The 24,161-nt window shown below is 36.0% G+C and overlaps 1 long non-coding RNA gene across 1 annotated transcript in view; it reads left to right on the top strand.

Annotated features, from left to right (window-relative positions):
* LOC111924268 (uncharacterized) overlaps positions 1–23,651 on the top strand; it is a 301,030-nt gene extending 277,379 nt beyond the window's left edge. Inside the window, exons 8-10 of the long non-coding RNA XR_015277715.1 lie at positions 9,536–9,745; positions 11,155–11,297; positions 21,961–23,651. This is a non-coding gene — a long non-coding RNA (uncharacterized LOC111924268). The remainder of the gene's footprint in view (positions 1–9,535; positions 9,746–11,154; positions 11,298–21,960) is intronic.
* Positions 23,652–24,161: the final 510 nt, after the last annotated feature.

Here is a 24,161-nt window from a genome sequence, read left to right as displayed (position 1 = left end):
CAGGTGAAATGTCATGGCAGAAATAACCAGTTAGGCAGGAAAACTGAGGAAGGAAAACCAGGCAGATTGTCAGAAATGTGTTCCTGGCTGAGTGACAGAGACCCTTTCCAACAAGCATACAAACATGTGCATAACTACTTGTGTGAGCAGCACTGCTGAAATTGAGGCAAGGAAAGATGTAAAAAGGAAGGATATTACCACAAGCATTTTTTCTTTTAGGCTTTCAGCCTTCGGTCTATCGAATAGTCTGGCTTTTACTGCTCAGCTTACAAAACACTTCAAAAAGTATTGATGTAGCAGAGGGAGGAATATGAGTAATCGAGCAATATAGACTCTTACAGCTCACATTTGTATGACTCATAGTATTCAGGCTATGAAAAGTAGGACAAGATTTAATGCAAGGAATAACACAAACATTTGTGTCAGTTTATTTTTTCCATCAATAACTTTAAATGACAAAAGATTTCCCTGTTCCCTTCCACATTTTAAGAAGGAAAAGTAATTCACAGCTCCACCTTCACTGCTCTGCTCAGCGAAGACCAAGGACAAATGGCAGGAAAACCTGGAGAGTTTCGCTGCAGGTCAGGAGTAGCCACTAGGAGGGGCTGACTGCCTTGAAGAGACGGCAGGGGTTGATTTACTAACAATTCCAATAAAAAGCGCTAATCAAATGAGTTCGGTACTAAAAGTAGTGCTAAAGATAAAGTTGAAATATTTATATATTATTTACAGCGGTTACATAATAACTTGTGGGATAAATGCTCTGTTTGATACTAATATACTTCCAGGCAGCAAAAATATTCACGGGTCTGATTTCAAAACTGAACTCAGAACACTCTTCTCTCCTAAAAGATAAGATTTGATTCATGTTAATTCTTAGAAAGAAACGTCCTGTATTTTATGCAGCACTGTAGGACACAGATAAAATAGCTGATTGAATAATGAAAATGAAAGGTTTCTGTTCTGTATGAGGTTCAAAGTCAGTGTGTGTAAAGCCAGGTGGCCTTTCTTATAAGCATGGCTCTTGGACAAAACAGCATCTGTTTTTCCACAACAGCCTTTTTTGCTGCATTATAATCTCTTTATATATTTAATACCATAAATAAAACACTGGCATAGAAGACAACTATAAATAAAACACTGGCATCGAGGGGATATGACAAAAGGGATCTCTCGACTTGTTTCTTAATATCAGTGCCATAGTTAAAATAAAAGTCTGTTCAGTGCCATACTAGAAGGGATGAAGGAGCAAATGCTTCATTCCCTCCAGCTCCCAAACTGGCAAACACTAATAGTAATGGCGGAAAAATTAATCCCCCCAACAAATGGGATTGTTCAGAGTTATTCCTTCCAGTTGAGGCTTCTTTTTTCTCCACTTTCACATGGAACTTCCTGCTCATGGAAGATGCCAGAGAGATGATGCTGACCTCTTGTTAGGAGATATTCTGGAAAAGGTTTCATATTTCAACCAGAGATCAAGCACCATGACAGGCATAGGAGGTGCTGCTTTTCTACACTAATTCACAAGATAGTGAGTGAAAACTTGTGTTTGGCCTACAATTTTAAGCACTGATATTTTGTCTGACAAAGGAAAATTCAGGGCAAATGTGTTCTTGTTTAATAAAGGAAGGAGAAAAATTGATTTAGAAAAATAAATATGAAATATAAACTTTCTTTAATTTAATGAGTCCTGAAATCAAAAATATTGCAGCTGCCAAACCATAGCTCAATACATTTGGTGAAACAACGTTTAGTTTTGAGATCTGGAAAAATAAGAAAGGAAATAACAGAATCCTTAGTTCTCTAAAGGAAAATTTCAGTGAGGATGGCTATGATCAGTATGAAAACTGGACTAAGAATCTTCTTCTTTGGGTGAGGATGTTAATGATCAGGATGAAAAGCTGACCATCTGCATTCAACAAAAAATATATTTTATTTTTTCCATATTCAAAAGCACTTTGCTGTGAGTAGGAATCTTTTCCACACTGATGTAATTAGTATCAGCACAAGAAACCTGTCTCCTGTTTCTCTATAAGCAAGGAAAAAAAAAACCAACAGTAATGACAATGTAAGAGAATGGTTTCAAAGCAGCCCTTTGCTCTGTGAGGAGGCAAGCTGAATACAGTTTTTAAACAGGAAAGATCTCTGCTTCCACTGAGTTCACACAGAAGGTGGTCCTCTGCCTGTCACAGGTTGCCCTGTGACTTCAGTGCTGCCTTCATGGTAGGGTGAGGAAGGCTGGAAACTACTGCCTTTCACAGAGGCAAGTTCTTGATTTGCCGGGAAGAAACAACTCCTACTATCAGACAATTCAATATGCCAGTGTAACAAGGGTCTAGGCTTCATAAAAAGGCCAGTATCTGCATTCAGAACTTTGTGGGAGCTTCTTTGAGGCAGTATGTTACCTTTGAAGAGAGAAATAACACCCAAAATCCACGTGGGAACTGGCAGCTTCTGCTTCACTGTCCGCTCAGCTTTGGGGCTGCCTCCCACAAAAGTGTCTTGCTGTGCCCAGACCTTCCCAAAGTCAGATGGGGTCAACCTAGGGCAATATTTTTCCACACTGAAAATTTAGATATACACTCTCACAGTTTCTACTAAATTAGGCTCAGAGGAGCTGATGTGGGATTCAGTTGCCACCATTTTGCCAGATCTTCTAAATGTGAAGGTCATTAACCTTGACCTTCTCATGCCTATTAAGGTTCAGAATCCATAGTGTAGCTGCCTCTTGCAGATGCATTTCGTTTTCTGCAGGGGATTCCCAGTCCTGATGAGCTAGAATTGCAACGGGAGATGGCATCTATGCAGAACTGCTTGTGGGTGGCAAAGGGTCTTAAAACACTTCATAATACTGATTCCTAATTACTTTACTCAGATATTCCCAATTCCTTCACCACTGGTGATGTTGGGAAGCTCAAAGAAAAAGAATGAAGATATTGTATACTATCCCATATCAACTATTTCACCTATATACTCCAGCTATCTGAAAGAGTTTTTATCTAGACCCTCCACTAGAAAATCAAAGGCAGAAGTCAAGTATCCAGACTAAACATTTTTGAGAGGAGAAAGGATTGTCCAGTCCTACATAGTGGGGCCATATGAAGGTTAAGTTTATTAAACAAAGAGATGCATTATGAGCAAAATAGATGGCTGTCTAACTATTAAAACAATTCTTTCACTGTGAGGTCTGAGAAGATGTGTCACTAGTATAACTTGATGCCTGAGTATATATCTACCACCGAGCGCACTGGATTCCCACCTACTTTGTCATCTGGCCTGGTGCAGAGATAGAGATTTAAGGTACTTAAACATAGATTTACAGTACTGTTTTATCTCTCTCTTGTGTTAGATCTTGACATTATTGTGGAAAGTGTTTAAAGTCCTAAATTGCCTAAATTTTATCTAGCTTCTATGGAGGCTAACCCCTATTAGAAATCCACTAAAGTGCTTTCTTGGATCAACTGATTAGTTGCTGGCAAGCAAATATCAATGATTTCAGCTACGATGGCTGAAATACTTGCCATCTCTGGCTGCCCCCATAGGCAATCTGGTGTATCAGAGAACAGCTGGGATACCTCAATTACTCATGGCCAAAGTCACTTGGCTAACAGGTCATTAGCAGCTTGTGTTAAGAATCAAGGCTTTGCAAGAAGCTGTTGGTAGATGGGTGTGCATTGCTCTTCACTGGTATGAAACCTTAATAGCTTCCTTCAGGACTTCTATCTGTACCTTGATGGTGTACTGTTAAAAAGATTGTTTCTCAACTCACAGGCAAAATTTCCTTGCACAGAGAGCACTTGTTTAATATTATTCTGAATTAATTGTAATTCGAACTTGACAGAATATTAGAGTACAAAAATTCTCCATCAAAATGAGAAAGTTAGACCTTTGGTCTAAGAAAACTTAGACCAAACTTTTGGTCTAAGTTTGCTGGGATTCTTAATATGGATCCACTTGCTCTCGACAGCAAAGATCCTTCACACTAATACAAAAGCCTGAATAAAATTAGAGATTAGTAGCTGTAACAGAAACGTGACAACTCTTCATTCTTCTTTGAGTAGAGATTTACTGTTTAAAATGCAGTTGACCTAATTTTGCTTAGAAAATCTCTTATTCTTTTTATCTGGGTTTTCATGCAGAAGTTTTTTTCAAAATAAGTCTTTCCCATCCTGGTGTAGGAGCCTTTCTTTCATCTTCCCGTTCCCTTCTGGAAGGGTGCCATGTAACTTGACATGCTCATTCTGCTAAACTCTTTCACTTTTAATCCACTGTGGCAAATAAAGTGGCTGGGATAAAAACAGGGAATAAACTGTGCTAAGTCCAATGTCCAGTCTGTTTTGAGTAACTTCAGCCAAATCCATGGTTTTCACAGTAATAAAAGCTTGATTTTGCATCTGTTCATACTTGCATAGACAAAAAAAAAAAAGTTTATTGTAGATACCCACAATTTTAAACATTTTTGACTCATGAACTTTTATTTAAAATAAAACTTCTAAAGTTAATATAACCTTTCTTATGTGAAATTTTCATATTACACTTAATGAATGCTAAGTTCTTTGCGGCCTTACATAGTTAAAGTTCCTACTGATTTCAGTGGAGGCTGAAGTACTGCCTCATAAGTGCTAGCAATGGGAATCCTAAACATTGTTTAGTTCCTTAAATTTAGGATTTTAAAATCTATTATTTAAAACAAATTCACAATCAAGCATGTAAAGCTGATGGTTTGATAGACTGGGAAGTGCCAGCCTTTTCAGAAAATGATCCCTGGTGTTGCAGCCACTGTTATACATGAGAAGAGATCTTTTAAGAAGCTAGGTAAACTTGATGCATCCAAAATCATTAAACACTTGTTCCATTAATGACATGGAATTTTCCCTGTGTACACTTGCAGCAGATTCCATCTGACAGTTCATCTGAGAAAATTGGGCCTAATAAGAAGGGCAGAGGTCCTCAGCTAATGAGCAAGTAGAGGTTCTGATCTATTAGGTTAGATAGAAACTACCCTGTCTTTGAGACTTAAAATATGGGCTTTGGCCTTGTTTTGAAACATTTATGAATCAGTGCCTTAATCCTGCAGGACTGTCCACCTGAAATCAGTGGAACTATTCACAGAAGTAAAAGACGTACTATTGGGCCACAGCAGTATGTTCCCCATGACATCATTAAGTCATTTGCCACCTCTCAGCCCCACTTCCTCAGCATGCTGGCTCATCATCTGGGGAGGATGAGTTAGTCTTGCTTACTCCTTGTTTAATTTGAAAGAAATGTGCTAAGTGAAGGTTGATTCTTCATAGTGGCAATCCCTGGACTGATAGAAAATCCACCTTTATCTTTCTAACAAAAAGTTCTGTTCTAAGTAAAGTCATAGCTCAACATGCTTCATATGCTGAGGTGAGTTTTTTTGCCAGAAAAGTCAATATTATTGAGTTTATAAATTCCATTTCCAGAAAATATTAATGAGAATGCCTGTGAAAATTATAATTATTATTATTATTATGGGAAAGCAGGTACACTCAAAGAAAAAAACTCCAGAAAGTAAGTATATTTTGCAGACTTCAGTAACCATGTACAAAAATTAAATAGTGAATTAAAACTGCAGAAATTTTTTTCTATGTGAAACAGCTGCTAACAGAATTTCGGCCCTGTGCTGCAGTCACATTATCCTGGAGCTGCATTGTTCACCTATTTTGTTCCCTGTGTTGTTATCATTTCATAATATGTACTGACCCTGAAAAAAACATGTTAAAATCTCACAGGCACTTATCTCCACTTAATCTCTCAGAAGCACAGCCACCAAAACAGTAAGTATTTATGTTTTGTATTTATGTGAGTGCCAGAATTTTGTGCTAACGATTTTTTGAATGAGACTTGGTGATTTTTTCTTATAATCTGTCACTCTCTTGGAAAGGTGGTTGATGTCATTAAAGTTATCAGTATTTCAAGGGGAAGAATGTAAAGAAAATGCAAATGGAGCAGGACTGTTGGTGGTATCACTGACAGAGTGATGGTAGGCCCACGGTAATGAAAGACTCCAAAAGTACCAGCTGAACTGAAGACACAAACAATGTGCTTATAAAGGCTTTTACAGACATCTCTTTCTTCAGTCAGGCCAGGAGGACTGATGTGAAGGATACTGTTGGTATGTCACCTGCAACTGCTTCCCCATCGCTAAACATGCTTGGACCTCCACTGGTTGCACTGCTACACTGAGCCCTTCAGTTAGGGAAGAACACGAGATATTACTGATATTGCAGGTAGCAGATGTTCCCATATGAAATGATTATATGTTCTGTAATTATTTTAAAGACCACTTGTAAACAAATTCGGCATTTTTTTTCCCTTGTGGATTCTCATGCATTTTTGTGTTGTATAGCCCTGCACAAAAAGTAACCATTCAGCTGCATTAACTTCCACTGCCAGTACAGTTCTTCATGGCACTCGTTTGGGTGGGCATTCTTGGCTTTAATCTAAGATTTAACTGGTACAAGAAAGATCTGGCTGGAAGAATGATGCAGACATAGTTTCCTCATAGGAGTACAATTTCCATCTCCAGACAGAATTTTATTTGTACAGTTCATGTTGATATAATATGTAAACCACAAACAGCATAGCATATTTTTTCAGTGTAACCATCTAATTATGGTGTTTGCTACATAAAAAAATGGTACAGATCCAAACTGAAAGTTTTGACTGTCATCCTAGCTCCTGGATTAACAGAATTATTTACTGCTGGCCTGACTTGTTATCATTAATACGTATTATGATGATTTTATGGGTTACCGGTAAGCAGCATAGCAGTAACTCCTGTATTCCTTGGATGGCACATAATTTTACAAATTATACAAATGCATGCTCAGGGCAAGTGAAAATAGCTAATGTGCTGAGAGAAGATTTTATTTTCTATTGCACAACTTGAATTCTTTCCTGTTCAATGTATGACAAAAGAAATCCTATTTTGTGGCTTTTAAGTCCAAGAAGTGCAAATTTTGTTTTCAGTTAATTTATTAAGCAACTCTGATCTTACAGTGTAAGAGAGTATTATTCCAGGTCGTGCTATTATAGCTGACTCTATAAAAAGTACCATATATTTTTCATCTTGTCATCTTTACCAACGTGTAAGAATTTTTGTTCAGTCCTAGATCATATGGACTCTCTTTTCTGAACCTGCTGACTGACATCTACAGCAGCCTTGCTAAGGCAAAGTAAATGTCATGAGATGTTTTGTTCTACCGCAGACACTGGCAAATAATTGGCATCTGTTTTTTGTTGTCTAGCTGTTATTCTGTTTTCTAAAACAGAAACTTCTATTTCTTGTCTAATTCTTTGATTCATTTAGTCTCTTAGGAGACTGAAAAAATTGCAAGGAAAAAACATGAAATATTTTGTTAAAGGAAACCTAAATAGTTTCATAGTGATTTCTGTGTAATAATTATCCAAACTGGTTGGAACTTCTTAAAATAAACCAAATGAAAACTCAAGAATATTTATCTTGACAACTGGAAAATTCTTCAGCTGAATAATATTTCTGTGTTTGTCTGGATATTTTTGATTTCTGTTGGAATTCAGTCACTTTTTTCATGAGCCTTAAAGTTTTACCAAAATACAGCATAATTTCTGTGTACACAGTAGGAGATTTTTCAATTGTATCCAACTTTGGCTAACAAGATATAAAATACTTATCAAAATACATATTCAGCTCCTTATTACTAAAGCTTAAAGCAGATAAAATAGCACTCTGACTTCAGGAATTCTTTTGGCTAAGGATATGACATTAATACTCATTAATATGGTTTCAAATGTATTGCCAGAGTGGTAATAAAATTAACACCTTCTAATTTTTTCATGGAAACTAAGCCAAAGTGCATTTGATCTTCTGACTACTTAGCAGTGTGCATGATACGTAAAATATCAACATAAATACTGAATAAAAATATTAGCTCTTTATTTAGTGAAGACAAGTTGCATCTTATGTTGTGACTTGATATTGCTCAGCTGTATAAGAAAAATGTGTGATTAAGGGCCAAACAGCAGGATAAGAGAAGAGATCAGCTTTTGTTTTCACACGGAAGTGTTTCCATAGTTTATCATAAGATACCAAGTAACACACAGAAAATTAATTCCAGTTTTTATATTTACTGTTTGCCACTAAGGTGAAGTCTCAATATAGTCTCTCTCATTGAATTTTATGGGCAATATTTACTAAGAGTAATACAGAAATCAGATGCATCTTCTGCATTATTTCAGAGCAGACCAGCATATTTACACCAACAGTGGAATCTCTCAGCAGACTTCTTTTCAGTAAAATTACAACTCTTGAATTTGTAAGCCCCAGTTTTACAAAATAATTTATAAATTTAATCATTGCTGTGAGATGAAGATCCAGTTTTAGGTGTGGTACTTTGACTGTTTATAAACAATATAAATTAAATATATACATATTTTGAGGAAAAAAAATATGTATATGTACACAGATATTTGCTTCCAGCATCCCAGATCTCCAAGCGTGTTTATATGGAATAAGCTTGAATTTTTTTGTGGAATCACTCTCATATTCATGTATAGTATATGTGATACATTTCTCTCTCAATCCCATCCCATGGCCTGTGTGTATTTACTGGGTTTTTTTACTGTCTAGAACTGACTTTACTGATTTAGAACCCAAATGGCTGCAGATCTTTATCAAGATACTTTACCGCAAAATTGAGGTCTAGGGCAATGACATGTTGGAAAAAAGCACAGTCATTCTGTTAGTCATAGAGCTATGCAGCTAGCAGAAAAATGTGGAGAAGTTTTGGGATTTAGAGCCTTTATTAACTGCAACATTTATGACACAAAAAGGCAATAATTTCATTTACAGCACTGTGAATCTGTATCACTGAAATAATAAAGTCTTGCTGAATTCATTCCCAGTCTCTCCCAAACCTCATTATTATGATTTTGGTCAAGAATGACTAGCTGAGGCTTCATTTCAACTTCATAGTTGAAAGCATTTTCAGATTCCACCTTCTTCATCAGACTTAGTCACTGTACCTAGTTTTGCTGTATGCTTACCTCTCATCCTGTTTTACTTCCTTCTTTGTTAAAAAATGCATTAAAAAATTATTATGTACTGTGCCAAATAAATTCTTATGAAATGCTCTCCACTGTAATTTCAACTCTTCTAATATCAGAACATGGCCTACAGAGTTTCAAACCGATTTGATATTTTGAGACTTTTATGTGTGTTTTACTATTCTGGTTCTTCATAAGAAAAATAGAGAAGGAAACTAGAACAAATTTGTTCTGAAAGAAGAACAAGTGCATCTTGTCATTTTTTTAGAAACTTTTGAATATATTATGACTTGTTTCTGTACGACACTTGAAGAAGAGTTGGTCTGTGTTATATCTCAACTTTACAAACTGATCTACAAAAAAAAGCTTGATGACCCTTTAACATTCATTGCTGCAATGCCACTCCCACTGTGATTTAGAGTAAACAGTGTTTGAACTTTTATCAAAGCATAAACATATTGCTACCATGCTCTCATGGAAACAGGTCCAACCAAACATTGTCCAGTTATGGGGCACCTACGTATGGATGCAGATCTGTTGAAGTGAGTCCAGAGGAGGACCATCAAGATGATGAGAGGACTGAAGCACCTCTCCTATGAAGACAGGCTGAGAGAACTGGAGTTGTTCAATCTGGTGAAGAGATTGGTCTGGCACCTTCCAGTGCCTAAAGGGGATCTACGAGAAAGCTGGAGAGGTATTTGTTACATTTACTTACTGGACAAGGGATAATGGCTTTAAATTAAAGGAGGGCTGGTTTAGATTAGACATGAGGAAGAAATTCTTCACTTATGAGGATGCTGAAGCACCAGAACAGGTTGCCCAGAAAAGTGGTGAATAGCCACCCCTGGAACTGCTCAAGGCTGAGCTACATGGGACTTCGAGCAACCTGGTCTCGTGGAATATGTTCCTGCCCATGGCAGGAAGGCTGGAATTTGTGATCTTTATGGTCCATTTGAACCTCACCCATTCTCTGATTCTATGACCATTGAAAAGTTTCACCTGTAGTACAATCTTCCTCTATGTGAATGCTCTGGTCAACTGAAGTTTACTCATTCACATTTTTCTATGAAGTGCAAATCATGACAGGACACCATTTCTGTGCTGCGACAAAGTAATTATTAAGCAGCAGTGTACATTTAAAGAGGTACAGTGGAATAGCACAATTCAGTGAAAAGGCAGAAGGTTTCCACGTTTCTTCTAGTTTAATGTAGTAGAACTGATTCTATTGAATTTTGGGGTGTTGCCACCCAATTTTTTTTGTAAACAATTTTAGGGAAGTTATTTTCATAATACAGAACCTAAAACGTCTTGCACTTATTTTGTTGCAATGTATGAGATGTATATTACAATTCTAGCATTTTTTTTTCCTCCACTGCAAATATTGTAGTCCTACAATATCTAAGAAATTAATACCCCTAAAAATTTCTTTTTTTGGATGAACTCAGTGAAACTGTCTATACACCATGTTATATAGCATGGTCTTATAAGGTGTTTCTCCTCGGAGGATGGGGACACCTAAATCTTACGGCTGTATTTCTTCCTCAGCAGTGAGTTTATATGTGGTTCATACGAAATAGTAAAATCATCAGGATCAAGAGCAAGAATTTTCACAAGAAGTGTGCAGTTATGAGGAAATGTATCTTTAACATTTATAAATGTTCTAATAATTCTTACAATAATTGCAATATTAGAACAATATAATATAATAGAACACATATATAACATATATAATATTATATAACATAATATTAAATAATACATATTATATAATATATATAATATAATAGGACAATAATTCTAACAAGTTTAGAGTTTAACAATTCTAAACTTGAATTTAAAGTTCAATTTATCTTGAACTGAAATAGTTCAACACAAAGCGTATTTGGTGATTTTGAGAAATCCGGAAACAAAAAATTCTGCAATTTCACTCCCCAAAATTGAAGTGATCTGTTTTATTTTCGAGTTTTCTCTGCTTCATTTGAGTTGTTTTGACTTATTATTATTTTATTATTTGACATGTCACTATTTCTTTCTACCAAGTGAAATGACTGATTTTTGCCCCCAGGTAAATTGCTTCATTTTCTGATGTCTTTTTTGTTGTAGATCAGAGTTCCAATATGGCCATGCTCTTGAAAGGGAAGCACCTAATACACAGCTCATTTATCAAGGCAAAAGTGTTTAACTATGACCCTAAGCACATGCTGCTGCTTGTTAGTTTAACTGAAGCTACACAAACATGATAAAAGGTAACTGACCTTTATTCTGTGCTCTTGGTACCTGTTTGATGATGGTCTCACTTTGTCCAGAGGTTTAACAAGTGTTTACTTTTTAACTAACTCTCTGATTACATGATCCTCTTTTCCCGGACTCTCTTCCTTCATCATATGATACATCTTTTTCTTAAGTCTCTGACATTTCAAGTGAGGGTCACTGTATTTATGCAGTGCCAAGAACTAGGAACAGTGTTATGTGCTGAGTGTGCTCTTCCCCGTTGTTCTGCAAATTAGTCAACATGAAACCAAATAGTGATAATGTGTTGTTATGATTAAGGTTAATAAGCTACTGATTATCTCCACAGACTACAGTTCCAGACACATTATTTAAATGGAATGCTTTTTTGAACTAGTTGATAAAAGATCCCAATTTCCCCCTGTTGTGGTAAAAGATGTTCTAAGCCTTTAGAGAGACAGGGAAACATTACACAACAGGAAAAGTTTACTGTGTTCAATACATTACAGATTTATCTTACGGTGACAGTAGCATTCTATAGCTCCAGAAAACATTGTCTGGTAACAAAAGGATGTTCCTCAGTGTCTCTGAGACTAAGCCTCTTGAAAAAAACACTTGAGTTAAGAAACCAGCTCTTACCCTTTTGGTGAGTACAACAAATTTAACATATTATTGTATTCAGTTAACCTTGTTTTGTAAGCTTGATCAACTTACAAGGCCACTAGTTTAATGTCATTTAATCTTCACTAGCATGAACAATCCTTCAATAAAACCACTAAAGACAGGACAGTTTAAAAGTATTAAAAAAAAAAAAAAAAAAAAAGTCCCAAACCCAGCCAACAAACCTAACTATAATTTTGGCTGAATTTTTATCAGAACTGCCAGTGTGACAAAACTTTTTAACCTTCAAAATTAACAAAAGTTTTTAATACATAAAGTAAAATAAAAACCCTTGTAACTTATATGTTCATAAGACACAAAAATCCAGACATAAATTTCCATTTTTAAATGATTTTTTTTTTTTTTTTGGCTCACTAGTACTTATACAACTCATTTCAGATCATTTGCATGTTCAGAAAGATTGAAAAGAGTAACTTTTCCTTCCCTAGTTCTTGAAGGAGATACTTTCCTTTGATTACCTCAGTCAAATCTAGACTTCTCTTAATGACAATGGTTTCTGCTGCATTTTTCAGTAGACCCAGTGTTGTAGTTAATTTATTTAATTTTGTTAAAGGTTCATTAAAGCTTGTTGGTGTGTTATTGTTTCCCCCTATTGATTATATTGGTTTGGCCCCAGTTGTCAGTTATGTTAACCCCTCCTATTTTTCTGGAATGTTCCCTGCCAGTCACCATAGCCCTGCCCCTATTCTTTATCCATCATTGTAAAACCCACCCCTTCTTCCAGACCGTTCTGTGTCAATCATTTGTCACTCGAGGCCCCACTGGTTAGTGCATCTTGCTCCCTCCCTCTGTGTATCCCTATTGGCCCTGAATTTGTGATCCCCTCCCCTTAACTCCTCCCCTCGAGAGTCCCCATTGGTCCATGGTTTGTACCCGCCCCTGGAGATCAGGCTGTACTTAACTGCCTGCACAGCAGGGTTTGGGGTTTTCTCTGACTTGACCCCTTCATGTGTGGGTCCCATGTTTTCCCCAGCCTAATAAAACCATTGCTGTGAACTTCAATCCAAGAGAGACTCCTCTACTTTCTTACCTCCACCCCGACGCCGTGCACCACAGAGCTTGAGGTGGCCCAAGACTCTGGAGGTTTCGCTGAGGGAAAAGCCTGATCCCCAGTGATTCCCCACTCCTGGCTCTTGCCTGCATCGGACTGCAAAAGAACACCACGGAGCTAGCCGGAGCTGTGGTGCAGTACTGTGTCAACCCAGGGGAAAAAAACAAATCCAAACAACACCGCAAAAGAACAGCACAACAATTTGAAAAGCTTTCTCTGACTTTTAAGCCAAGTGTTCTGATGGCTACCAAGTAGGTCATTACTGACAAGCTTGTATTTTTTTGCTTTATCATGCCAGTTGACACTCACATACCCTTAAGAAGAGTAGCTGAACACTGAGCTAAGAAAGGGCGTTTGTTCTGCCATAAAAAGCAACGTGCATGGTGCAAAAGTGCTTTGACAATCAATTATTAAGAATCCAGAGATGACAACTCCTATACACATATGTAAGTCAATAACCTTTGAGCAGTTAATCCCCAGGGATCACAGCAGACAGTGGCAGAAAGGATCAAGGTCAGTGATAATGATGTCAAAGTGATGGTGAAGACCAAATACAATCTAGTCTATCCCTAAGAAAAGAAAGCTTGCAGTGACTTTGTTAAACTCTGTAGTGACACACATGATAAGAGGCAAGCTAAATTTCCAAGTTAATTTCTTGCCTTAGCTTAGGGAAGTCCATCTTGCTTCCTTTTTGTTAGAAAAAAAGAAAACAGACATGTCAATTACTAAGCTCTCAAGTTCCAACTGCTTATTTTTAAATACCTCTCACTTGTCCTCTTTATCCTTGACCAGCACCCTAAAACATACATATGAAGTCATTCAAAAACCCAGGAAAAATTGGAAGTCTCATATTTACCTGTCAAACTGGGGTTTCTAAGCATAGAAGAAAATCCAGGCTGCATACTTATATCACAGGGTGTTTGTGTGAGAGTGAGTTAATAAGATATTCGTTATCCTGTGCATTTTTAAAGGTGGGTTGAAAATTTTCTTTACCTCGAGTTATATTGGAAATTAAATATTCTACTGTTAGTAGTGGAATTAAAAGTTAAAATTCAGAAGCTGGTACTGCAAATATTCAGTTCTTCATCTGCAAGATAGGCACTTTAATAAAAAATATCACACAATATGTACCTCAGCATGTCTCTCCTATTTAGGCAATTTATTAAACCTATATATATTTACTTACACAGAATAATTATCCCAGCCATTCACTCTGATGACTGAAATGATCACTATTGCAGTTAAGATCAAGAAATACCCTTTCTAAAACATCAGTCCAAAATTCATAGGTGAAAATTAGGGCTGCAAAGTTCACATATTGACAAGAATTCTGGAAATTATATACAAGCTGCATTTTCATTCACATTAGTTTTTAAAATATCTTGTCCATTAAAATGCCATGAGCTAGATTAGGTGTAAAATCAGGTCTTAAAATCTATCAGATACAAACAAACAATCTACCATTTTCATTAAAATAATTCTTTCATTTCCTCTAAAAAAAAATAATTTCATATAACGAATCTGAAAACTTGTTTAAAACCTCAAATTAAAGTGGGGGAATTTTTTGTAATTTAGAAAATACAAAGAAAACTACATTGTTTACAAGGAGCCAAGAAGTGTGATAGCACTGCAAGAAGATTAAAGAAGACACTTGGTGTTGTGTGACCTATGCATTTGCAGTGTTGAAATGTTTAACCATGTCAAGTTATGTGTGTTCTGTGCATGTGCAGTACATTGTGAGACATTAAATACAAATGTATGAACTCAGAATTTTCTGTAAACTGCTTTGGGCTAGGAGGAAATTTTGGATATATATCATTACATGTTTATTATGTGTTTACATTTTTTTTCTAAAATGGCAGGCAGTATTAGTCACTGACATGGTTGAAAGATTGGACTACATAGCTCCCTTTGAGTTCCTGATTGACTACAGCCTTTTAGGCCTTCTCTTGTCACAGGCCTTAGCACAAATGGGATTTGGAGACACTGAAGAGACAAGACACTTCGTTTGCATTGGCAGATTTTGAGTGTAGTTGTGGTGGGAATAGAAGGGCCTCCTCCCTTGACAGCCCTCTTTCTCTAAGGAGTGGAAAGAGAACAGAAAAAGACAAGCCTACTGCTTGGACACACTGGGGATATAAACTTCTCCTGAAGTATTTCAGAGTTGCTCCCTGGAACAAAAGGGGAGCAGGGAAAGGATGTCTCTCGGGAGTCGTAATTCATGTTCCAGTATGCTTATTGAATGGGGCAGGTCCTTGAAAGATTAATAGATTTTAAGGTCATTTATGATTGTCTTGCCTGGCTTGTGTGACACAAGCCATAGAATTTCATCCCTTCAGTGTTGCTTTCCAACCCATTAGGATTATATATTACTCTAAGTATATATATACTTAATGATTCTCCAGTAATAAAAAAAATAAAAATTTAATGGCCATAAACACAGCAACTTTTCTAGGGCTACTAAAGACCAGATAGTGTAGCATCGCTTGTCAAGTTTTAAATCATTTGAGAGAAAAAATACATACCTAAAAATACTTTGAAGGCTCCTGGTAGGCTTTCTTTGTGTAAATTGAAGGCAGTGAAGGGAAACAAAGCAGCCTGTCCTATTATCTCTCTATTTGGGGGAGAGTATCCATTTCCCCATCTGTGCTGGCAGTGCCCTTTGCCGAGTTACTGCCACAGATGTAGGCAAAGGGGCACAGAGAAGGAGTAGAAGTAGCAGTATTATCATTGTAGAAGATGAATGTAGTGGCACTTCTAATTTATTTAGTATTCAGGATTTCAACTTTAATTAGGATTCTTTTGTCACATCATTCATCAAATGCACTTGAAAGAGATGGAAATTAACACCAAAGTTTCTGTTGCCTCAGGCATGCTTTTAGTACTTCTATTCGTTTTGGTTTATTGTTGTTCAGTTCAGTGAAATAGTTTAGTTGTGATAGTTCACTTAGCTGTAACTGGGTTTCAAAAGAGATAGAATGAATACATGCTCTTAAAAAGTGCTGGTTTGTGAAGCCCCTGTAGCTCCTAACACCCTTTTCATTAATAATAATAATAATAATAATAATAATAATAATAATAATAATAATAATAAATCTCTCACTTTCTCTTTTTTTGCTATGACTTTTTAAGTTGTTAATGTAACACTGTATACCAAGTTTTATCCTAAGAAGTAATTTTTTGATACATTTGTTGCTAGAATGCTAGTTAGGCGCAGACTTACAAATTACAAGTGTTTAGATGAAATAACTTGCTGAAATCATTTCAGTTGGGATGAAGCTCAGCATAGCTACAAAAATATGGTCTGCATGGGGAAAATTTTGTATTACTTATTACTCCAGCTACATGCCTGCAAAATTTACACTGTTGTGGCAGAACAGGAACTGCATTGATATATGGGTGCTCCTTACACCCAGAGCCTCCAGCTCGTGTAGCAGGGGTCCAGCCAGACACTTGAGTGAAAAGAATGTGAACCTATATTAAAGTCTGAGACTATGCAACACACCAGGAAGGTTATTGCTGTCAGCACAAAAATTGTTAGCCTGTGTCGAAAACTCATGCTTAGTTGAAAATCAAAAGGTTTATTAAGCAAGTATTTCCAGGAGCTCTGTGATTAATGAAGCCTTGTTTATGCTGCTTGTGAAGATGAACTGCATAGTCTAAGCCAGTGCAAATTCTGACTATAGGTTTTCCTATAGTTTTGGATTTTGAAAATTTCCTGCTGCATTCTCTGGTGTCAAGTGATGTGTAGTTCTGTGTAGCTTTTCCATAAGTAGCATCTCTCTCTCTCCCTCTCTCCCTCCTTCCTGGTTGCTGAAGTTAAAAAAAAATCAGTAGCAAAATTCAATGAACTTCGCCCTTTTTTGTGCCATCTTCTTAATATGTACCTGAAAGTTAAATGGCTAAAGGAGTAGAAACTTTTACAGATATCCATTACTACACATTATTTAATGGGAAACATTGCTAATACACAGCTGGTAATATTTTGGGGGTATTTAAAACTGGCATTCTTATTAGCAAGCCTTTTAAATAGGTCTGCAAAATCTTACCAGGTTTTCATCTACATTACACGAGCTAGAAATTACATTTCAATAGGGCAGACATTCTATTAGAAAACATTTGATGGTCCATGTTGGATGTGTACTGAAGGGTTATAACAATCACAAGCCTAAATACACAGTCAGTGCTGTGAAATTAAAGATATGTTTCTACTCCACAAAATGTTTAGCTCCTTTTTAATGGAGCCATAAAGTGATAAATAAGAAACATTTGAGAAAATTAGAATTACCTATAAGCTCATCCACCTCCTGGCTGAATCAGGTAAACATTTCATGTTTCAGGTGGGAGCAAGAGCAAGATCAATCTCCTTATAGATATTATTATATTATATTATATTATATTATATTATATTATATTATATTATATTTATATGAGGTTTTTGAATGCTACCAAAAAATCCAGACACTTTGTACACCATCATTCAAATACAAGAAACTAGTGAGTTTCAGTACCGTTTCTTTGCCCTCACTGATTTCTGAAGTATATAAACCCTGAAGTATAATACAGTATTTCTAAGAACTCTAAATGCACATTTTCATTATAATGGTGCTAAAAATAATAGTCTACATGTTTAAGAAAATTCAGCTAGTTACAGATTGTTTCAAATAACTGGTACACCAAAACACAAATATTTTGTTGAAAAAATCATGGAGATCAGTTTAGTCTTAAGGAAAAACCTTGGCAACAGGAATTGGTGGCTAAAAGATCTCCATTATAATAGGACATCACGAATGCACATTTTGTGGGTGCCTAAAGCCAGTTCTGAGTATAAATAAACTGTAGCTCTGAGAATATTATCTGTGCCTTGTACTTCAGAGCTGTCAGTCAGTATTTTTGATCATTAGCCATCTGTGATTATCTTAATTTTTGCCAGCAGGAGAAGGAACTCTTTTCCACCAGGGAGCTCTGTTATTACAATATAATTTGTATGTAAAGAGCTCATTTCATTAGAGGGAAAAAGCCACCAACTTTTTACATAGGTTTGGTGGAGTTTTTTTAGTTTAAAAGAAACTTCTAGCATTAATTATTTTGCTTTCTTGTTTTTTGTTTTTTGGTTTTTTTTAAATTTAGCATCCTTGGCATGGTCCATGTAAAAACAATTAGCATCATATTCGTGGATTAACAATAATTCTGTCTCTATTTTCGTCATTGTTTAACATCCATTATGGAAGATTAAGAAACTGAGCCAATCACAGACCTGAAGCGTTTAACTAGAGAAATTGCTACTTTTCAGTTTCACTCAGAATTTCTGTACTTGAGAATCTAACTATGTCTTTACCACATGCCAGTTAAAATCCTTAAAGGGCCATTTTAGATTTGCCTCCCATCTGTCTGTTCAAAGAGTGATTTTACAGTGACCTTGTTTTTAGAATGAGTTGCTGAAATGAAAATGCCACACCTCCCTGATTTACTAAAATGAAACTCTGCCCATTGTTGTAGCATAAACCTCTATTTTTATTGGTGTTGTAAATGCTGACATTATAATCTGACTAAATTGGTTCATAAGGACAGTAATATAAAATAAATCCCCTTATAAACTTGGCTAATTCTGGCTTTTTCACAAACCATCCCAGTTTGTCAATGGTGCTAAGAACCTCTTGTCACTATTTTCACAAAGCCTCGGTCTTTGTTCTCTTAAAATTGGAAAGTCTTCAGGTGAACTTCAAAGTAAAATCAGAGTCAGTATGACTGTTTACACATGATGCCTGTGTTTAATATCCTCAAAAGACAATGGGGGCCTGTGTACACCTAGGGGACACTGTGGTTTCATAAGTGTACACACAAAATTTCTGCTTCATGCACCTTACTGTGCTACAGATGATGTTTGTAGTTTTAGTTTTTCTCTCACAAATCTGCAAGAAGCTAGTTCTAATAGCAGTGAAAATTGACTACTGAAATTGAATTGCCTTTTTTTTGATATAACTAAATTTTGAGGCTGTGTCTACATTACATTGTCAGACTTAGGTTATGTTTTTGACTTCTGAATTTGAATCAATTTCGTGATCTGTCATATTAGGTCAGATGAATAGTCTCTGTCAGTTATACACAAACTTCAGCAGTAGCAGAGCATTGCTGGTCTACCCTATCTGATCATATGGATTTATGACATAGAACTATGCTGCAAATAACAGCTCATCCAACATCTTTGATCAGTAGAATGAGGTGAATTTTAGTAAAAAGTGTGAGAATTAGTTATAAAATCTCTCTAATTAAAAGACAAATGCTCACATTTTGAGAGCATAATTTTTTTCTTTACAGTTACATTAAGAGGCAAACAGCAAGGAGGATAAAGATATATGTAAAAAGAAAGAAAATATTGATGCAAAATTTAATTACTGCTGCTAACATCTACAGCTGGACTTAAGTCTTGCATTCCCAGCTACCTTGGGTTTGCACATTCAGATCACCTCACTATTGTACCAACTGATTCTTCACAAGCAGGTCTCACAGCAAAGTAAAGAGGAGCAGCTGGGACATTCACCTCAGAAGTGCAGGGAAGCTCTAATATAAAACACTAATATAGACAAACACCTTCACTGAAACTGACCCATGAGTATATTGGTATAAGGATAGGAATAGTTAATATTCATTTATGTTACAAGTATATTATAACATAAAAAGTTACACTTAAAAGGTTTAATTAAAATAATATTACATAAGAACCTCTGAACATATGATAAAATACCTGAATAAAATTTGGATAAAATACCTTCTGAAAATTGTAATTTTCAAAATTAAATAAATTGTAGCATGTGAATTGTACAGCTTACAGAGTAACAGAAGAATTGAATAGTACAAGGTTTTCTACATTTTTAAAATAAAACTACCTTCATAAACTGTCCTGGTTCAGTTAAACAACTTGGGGCAAGCTGAAAGTAATTCACTTCTTACATCTTTATTGCCAAACTTGATTTGATTTGATTGAATCTATATTTATCCTCATGTGGCTCCTGGAGCACTCGTGAACTTTCGTAATTCCAGTCTATCAGGATAAATCTGCAAGTAAAAAAACTCACTTTTATCAGCAGGTATTCAATGAATGGCAGGTGGCAAATAAAGCACTTAGAGAATTGTTTTAATTGCATTTCTCTCCCATATCCCAGAACTTGAGAAAGTTTTAGAAAGCTGGAGAGGAGCAGGATGGGTTTGTTTGCTGCTTTGATTTTGTTCCAACACTGCATGATTTCAGAAAAAAAAATTGCTGATAGAATTTCACTGCCTTTCATGTATGGGTGATATTTAAACTGGAACAATAAAGGGCATATTGTAATGCAGCAGAGATGTACATCACAACAAATATGATAGAAAAGAGTTAAATTTGCTTCATCAAGTATATAAAGAAGCTTTTAACCTGAGTCAGTTGGCAAGGAGTGAGAAAAAAATTATTTTGTCCTGGAAGTTAAATAGAAATTCAAGAGGTTTAGCTGTAGCTATGTTTTCTGCAATTAATTTATTTCATAAAATTAAGCTAGTACTGTGCTACAAGAAAAGAATTAACCGAAAAGTTCAGTGTTCAGCTCAAAATGTTTTTTTCTTTGCACTGTTTTCTTACATGTTCCTTGTTTTGTGTGACAAAGAGAGCACAAAAGAGAACACCTACCCTGCCTTAATGAGTATTTGAGGTTGGGCTGGAGATTCCAGATCAGAGCAAACATTCTTCAATGAATGAAACAGCTGAAATTTCCTAACACAATCTTTGTCCATGACTGCAGCAATTTTGAAAGCCACCTAATTTAAAAATAACCACGCTTAATATCTTTCTTTTCAAGGATTTTGATTGAGATGTCTAGATTTAACAGTTCTAGCCTGTGAAATACCAACTGTTTTTACGGGAACATGTGAAGGAATGTTTTGGTGTATATTTATAGCAAGGAGCTTTATTGTGTAACAGTTTTGTGCTGATGAAGCATCTCTATAGAGCCATAAAGAGAGAGTACAGTCTGGAGGTATGAGCAAACTGAGGATCAAGGGTTAATAGTGCACCAACCTTGTTTAAGCTTCTTTGCAAAGTGAGGTGAGTGATACTTGGTTGTTCTTAAGAATACCATGCAAAGCCTTAGGCAGTGAGGTTAATTGTGATGCAGGAAAATTAAAGGAAAATATATGGATAAATGAGCAACTAAAAAAAGGTGAAACTAGAGTTCTCTCAAGTTCATAATTCACATGGAGACAGTGAGACTGAGGCCTGTTTCATTTTTTGAGTTTTAATTGTCCAGTACTGAAAAGCATGAATTTTTGCAATGTGAAGTTGGTGTTAGAGGGCATTTGAAAGAGCTTAAAGAGTATTCACCCTCTACAAGGTGTGCTATCCAATACCAAACAACAAAAAATGGTTATCTGAGAATAGTTTTCTAAAATCAGGAACCATCATTTCAGGCCAACACTTCAGGGCAACTTGGAGATTTTCCATGAAGATGAGATAGGTATTGGCTCTAGCCTTCTGTTTTCTTCCCTCTGCCCCCACCCAGCTTTATAAAATTCTCCATGTCTCTTACTGCATGGAGTATGTAGGTATACTGTGTCTTCTGTGGGGAGAAGTACTCCATTTGAGTTTTCTGAAGTGATGTTAATATTTTATGCATTTGTTTAAGATCTAGCCATTAAATTTCCTTGCCTTTAGGCTTTAAAATTAGATTAAAAGCCTTAGAAAAATTATTTTGCTACAACTTAACTTGGCCATCCAATGTTCATTTGCTTGCTATGTCTCTGTTAACTGTTAGGCACTTAGGAAAGATCTGGGATTCTATATCCCACAAAAAAAAAAAAAAATTACAGGCAACAATTTCCTTGAGAAAGCTTGACAGTGTCCTTTTCCTCAGGTTCTGAGAGGTAAAAGATGAGTGAAGAGATGAGGACTAGTATGTTCTCCTTTCCATTTTCATTTACAGGTATAGCCCCTGAAGATGGAGGTGGGTTTCTCCTGTGGTTCAAGTGCTAACCTAGGACTCAGAAGAGAAGTGTTCAATGTCCTGCTGTGCTACAGACTTCTGGAGCAAGAAGTGTGATATTTCATTTCATCACCTCTGACAAAGGCATCATTTCATCTGTATTCTAGGGATTTTATTCAGGTAAACAAATGTAAATATTAATGTCCTTAAGAAGATTGCATTTAAGGTATACTTATGTAAGAATTTATCAACATGCTTCTATATTTAATAATTTTAGATAAAAACTGTAGCTTTTATTCAAGTTTACAGTTTTCACTATACTAGGAATTTTCCTTGACTATGTATGAAAAAAAAATAATTATTACCCTGGAACTTAACAAGATACATTTATTCCTATGTTATGGTAAAGGAGGAAGTTCAGTTCCAAGCAAATGTATTATTTAAAAAGGAAAGAAAATACAGCCTTCTGGGCATTCATTTGCTTAGAGGAGTTCTTTGTATTTACAGTTCTAGAAAAAATATTTCCTTGTAAAACATTCAGTAAATACTTAAAAGCATACAACATTCCTGCTTACTGAAGGGAGGCAACAAAGATTACTCAAAGGAGAACTGAAACCAGAAATAATAACATATAATGGGGAAAATTCCTGCCACTGTAGTTCAAGAGAAAATAGTCACCTTCAAAAGATAATTAAGAACTTTGGGGGACAGCAATCACCTTCAAGGGACACTCTGGGATATTTGGTTTCTCAATTTGAGTATCTCAATTAGGTATGTAAAGTTAAGTCATTATGATTTTGCCCATTTCCCTCCCACCTCTCTTTTATTCTACTATTGTTTGAAAAATTTATCCAGTATGATAAACTGCATTATCTGTGACTCTCTTTTATCTCCAAAATCTTCATGCTCTCCTCCTCCAAATTTGTTGCTAACAGTTCCACTAATGAGTCACTGTGAAATCATTTCACAGACGTACTCTGAAATGCTCAGCATACTCAAGAGCAGAATTATATGCATTTTATGGCACTGTAGGAAGTTTTTAAAGGATTTGAATTATTTCTTACTTCTGTCTTTTTCTTATCTTAATGAGAAGAAGTAAGAAAAAACCAAACAAAACAACCACCCTCTTTCCCACATTCTCCCTTTCAATTTCTCCTCAGCAAGACTACAATTCTCCAGAGCTGATTTTCCTAATAGAGTCCTCCCTGACTATGTTGGACAAATGTCATGTCCCCTGGCTCTCTCCATCTTGTAATGAAAATAGACCTATTGCCAGCTACACCTTGCTGATTGCTTCCTACCTGCTGCTAAGGATAATTTGTGCAGTGTAAATGAAGGCTTCAGTAGTTGCTGAAGGGAAAAAAAGCTACAAAAAGGGACTGCTATTCAGCACTCACAAAAAATAGCCAATAAAGAAACAGTTCTGATTAGCTGAAAATGTGTAAAGTGTATAAAGTATATAAAAGATCTTCAAATTTTCACAGTCTTAATTATATCAGACATCATACAGAAATGTTTTGCCCTGGAAAATGAATTACATACATTTGCACCTTTTAATTTGCCTGACTCTATGTCGAGAATTTTTTTGTGTATTTGTTTTCTTCATTGTTCTGTCAAATATTTCCTACAGGATTGCTTCCTATTGTTTGGAATAAGCAATAAAAGGAATTCACCAATATTACCGTACAGAATATTGTGACCATTTGGAATGCAGGTGTTCATGTTTGCTATTTTCCCCCAAATATTCTTTTAGATAACCTCTTACCTCTGAAAGAATGAAAGAGACAGAAGCATTATATGTGCATTACAGAAAATGGTGAGTTGGAGACTGAAATAGTGGCAGTTCCAGACAGCAAAACTGTCTGCTGTGTGTGACCTCAGATCCACCTGGTTTGGCCCATCTCTGCTGTGCAACAGCTCGTGCTGCCTTCTGTTTGTCCCACGCTATGAGAACAACACAATGCCTATGTTGATGCAAGAGCCTTTATCATATATTTTGGCCCATTCAGTGTGTGTAGATAAAGGCAAGAATACTATTTCTAGCCATTGAATGACTGCTGTTTCATTTTCTTAACACTGCCTGGGATTTAATTGAAAGGTACAGGGTGCAGAGGGGGAAAAAGTCACTAAAAACTAACCACCACTGAGGAAATTCATTGTCCTCCTACTGAAAACCAGATGACAGTTCCTAGATTAGACAC

This window comes from Cyanistes caeruleus, chromosome 1 (genome assembly GCF_971803275.1).
Source record: "Cyanistes caeruleus chromosome 1, bCyaCae1.hap1.1, whole genome shotgun sequence".
In the NCBI taxonomy this organism is placed as follows: Eukaryota; Metazoa; Chordata; class Aves; order Passeriformes; family Paridae; genus Cyanistes; species Cyanistes caeruleus.
The sequence above is the reverse complement of the archived record's forward strand: the minus strand, read 5'-3'. Positions and strand labels throughout refer to the sequence as shown.